Source organism: Phaethon lepturus, unplaced genomic scaffold, assembly GCF_000687285.1.
Source record: "Phaethon lepturus isolate BGI_N335 unplaced genomic scaffold, ASM68728v1 scaffold3180, whole genome shotgun sequence".
Taxonomy (NCBI): Eukaryota; Metazoa; Chordata; class Aves; order Phaethontiformes; family Phaethontidae; genus Phaethon; species Phaethon lepturus.
The window spans coordinates 19,313-22,920 of NW_010512429.1; positions in this window are offsets into that span (position 1 = coordinate 19,313).

Sequence of the window (3,608 nt, forward strand, 5' to 3'; positions counted from 1 at the left end):
GAAGCAGAAGAGTGTCTGCTTTGAAGGTCTCAATGGATTCTGGTTGCTCACTTGTGTCAGGAAAGCTGCAGTTCCAGGGCCATGTCTGGATTTTTTGAAGTAACCGACAACTTCACTGGTAAAGACGCAGGTATGTAAGGATTTAAGCATGTTCTTGTTTGCATGGCAGCTGACAAAGTTCTGAAAGCTTTTAGTTCATACAGCCAGGATCTTTGAGAATCTAGTTTTTCGAAACCGATTTCATCAAGCAGAACACCTCAATATGCATTAAACTTAAAAATGTGTTTGCAGTACTCTCACTTCTGTAAGAATGAACGACAGCTAGAAATGTGAAAAATACCCTGATGAAATTTAAAAATAAACAAAAATTTAAGAAGCAGACCCTATGGTTCAGACTGGTCTTGTTAAACAACTCTGCCGCAGCTCTTACCTGGTACGAGCACAAGCACATTTGGTGGAAAAAAAAAAAAATCATGAAAATGAGACCATTAAAAGCCCCATTCAAGGCCATTTGGAAACTGTATTTTTGAAACCACAAAACAGAAACAATGACTTGGCTAGGTAACCAGTTGAATTGTGACATTTTTATAGTTCGAATTCCATTCACAAGATGTATTAATCACACCCGATTCCACTGATATGGCTATTAAAGGAGAGGAAAAACCTCAGCAGTTACCATAACAAAGACACTTCCTTCACTGTTTTTTCCATTCAAGTCATACATAAGACAATGAAGGTTTATTTTTCCTTAGTCTATACACAGCATTCAGCTCCCACATTACCCTCTTTCTCTGTGAGACTTTGTGCATATACACAGCTTCTGCTTCATAACCATGTCTAAGCAGCAAGTTGCAAGAAGGAAGTTCTATCTCAGAAGCAGGAAAAAACAGAAACCTGAGCAAATGGACTAGGAAAGAGTCGTTAGCTACAGAAGAAGAAAAAATTGGTTTCTGCTACCTGCCATCGCCAGTCTCATGAGGTCCTATCAAATTGCCCTAAAAATTAACGAACTCGTTTTCCTCATTTTTTTAAATTAAGCAAATACTAGAACTAACACAACTTTTGCTGGAACAATGAAATCATTGTTATTCCTCATCCAGAAGAGCCTCATAGTGCCCTAAAAAAAAAAATCCCCAGCCAAATTAAACCCATCCCCATAAGACAGTATTTTATACAGGAATGCTGTCGATCAAAACGCAGCTACTCCTACCAGCTGCTTAACAGCTCAGCGTTCAATACATTCTTGTCATGCGCAGACTCTTTTGGTGTTTTGAAGTGATACTTCATTCAGAAAACGATCACACTGGGTTTAGCTGACACTGATGGCTGCAGGATAACTGTACAGATCAGCAATTATGTTTGATAAGAATGGAAGGAAAACCCCGGAAAACCAAGTGGGAGACAACAGAGCCCACGCTCCTTAGGGCTAGATTTTTCTGCCTGCACCGATACAATTATTCTTGCAAACAGAAAAATCCATGGGAACTAACCCCCCTCCTCAGCCCCGCAAAGAAATCAAACCCCCACCTACTCACACAATATACTTACTTTAATCCTTTTTTTCCCAGGTCACAACAGCTGAGGCTGTTTTAGACAGTCAAGAGACAGCTCTGCCCAGATAGCCTAGAGATTTCTCTTTCTAGCTCTGCTCCCCACTCCATTTAGATGGGAAAGAAAACAGCTATGACTCAAAGCTGTACCTTAAGAGGAAGCTGACTACTACATTCCTTATCGCCCACAACTCTAGGAGGTTGAAGACATTTTTCAAGAGACCATTTCCCCTGAGCAACGTGAAGTTCTATTTGGAAAACAAACAAACATCCATGCAGCCTTGTGTACACCTTCCTGTAAAGTAAAGGCAGATCCTTTAGCTATGTGTCTCAAATAAATTTGCAAACAGTTGCATGGTTTCAGCAAGGGAGAAGAGTCGCATACCATAGGGATGTGGTTTTCTTACAGAAAGAAAATCACAATTGTTTCAGCCTTTTGTTCTGGTACTGAAAAACCAAAATACCTGGCTCTGATACATCAAAGCTTGGGCAGTGCTCAAATTCTCTTCCAATAAACAATCTCAGAGTCATTTAATGTTTCTGTACTAAGAACAATACTGAGTTCAAAAGGCCTTTCTCCCGTGCCACACCAAGCACTCCGTTTCACAAATTTGAACTGGAGTCAGATTCCTGGGGAAATTATATTGGTATCCGAAGCTCAGAGCTATGTTTTTATTAGAGAGGTAGGTGCTTCCCAGCCTTGTCAAACAAGATGTTGGAACAGCCATCAAATAAGATAATTAAGACTGAACATCTCTTCAGTTGCTATTTGTACATTCTTAACAACCTCTTTTTGCTGTGAGTAGAAACAGCATCAAATTGTGGGAAAAGGCATTAAAACCAACAGTACACGCATACTAGAAGACAGAAGGTAGTTTCTGATCTCGTGGTCGAGAAGTTCTTCAGAGAGTACTACCCAAAGCCTGGTTCAACTGAGAATTGAAGTAGTAAAATGGAGACAGAGGGCAAGTCCTAGTACTCACATGAGCCACAACAGCCTCTGATACTGTTTCCTTGGGTATGCGATTGACAGCCACATCACAGACCTTTGACAAAAATTAAAAGTTAGGTTGCATGCTTGCACTGTGTAATTTTAGATGATAATAATTTCAGGAAAAGGGATAGATCTATCATCTACACAAAGAATGAGGTGTGAAGAAACTCAAAGGGACAGCTTTTCCATCCATTGTCACTGAAGGAAATATCTGGAGCTCAGGGTCTGATCCACTTGGTAATTCTCTGCAAACAGATTGGCCTTTGGATGAACCAGAAGTGGTGACAAAGTGAAGAGAAAGACAAAATGCAGAAAGCAGTTTCCTCTGGAAAAAGGTCAGTAACTGATTTCCATAAAACCCCTAAGATTTATGCCAAGAGTTCAACACAACCATTATAAACTGACCTTTGCTCGGCCTGGTATCCAGAATGTGGCTGCCATTAAACACACATAGGCAGTTTCGCCTGGACTGTTAGACAGCACAGCTCCTAAAATGTGTTAGTGTCACCTCCCAAGAACTTTGTCAATTATGAATTCAGACCCCAGCCAAATTTCAGTTCTCTTCCATAAAGAGTAAGGAGTAACGGTGAATAGTTCCAGCCATTTTTACTTTTTCTGCCCTTGCAGAGGAGCACTAGCAAGCACAGGACTTACCAGCACAAATGCAAGCTTGATGGACAAGCAAGTCAAAAAACACATTCTCTTCTCATTCGTAGCACATATCCATCTACTCTGCATTCCAGTGCTAACATACATTCAGAAACATGTTGCTGACATAGAATAAAATGAGTCCCGCAACTGATCTAAGACTTGAGAGGGCTATATTGACACTTTACAGAGAAAAAATAAACTGAAGGAAGACTTAAGACGATTTGTTTTCCTTTATAATCTAAACTAATTTGTATATCCCAGCATATATCCTATCTATCGCTTTCATCCTCTGATGTACTGTTTGAACAGATACCCAGGCTGCAGCAGTCCCATCTCATGTAAATATTTTGGTAGCCTTCTCATGTAAGTATTTTGGTATTATTTCTCTGACAAACCCCTGTGGTACGCTCTTC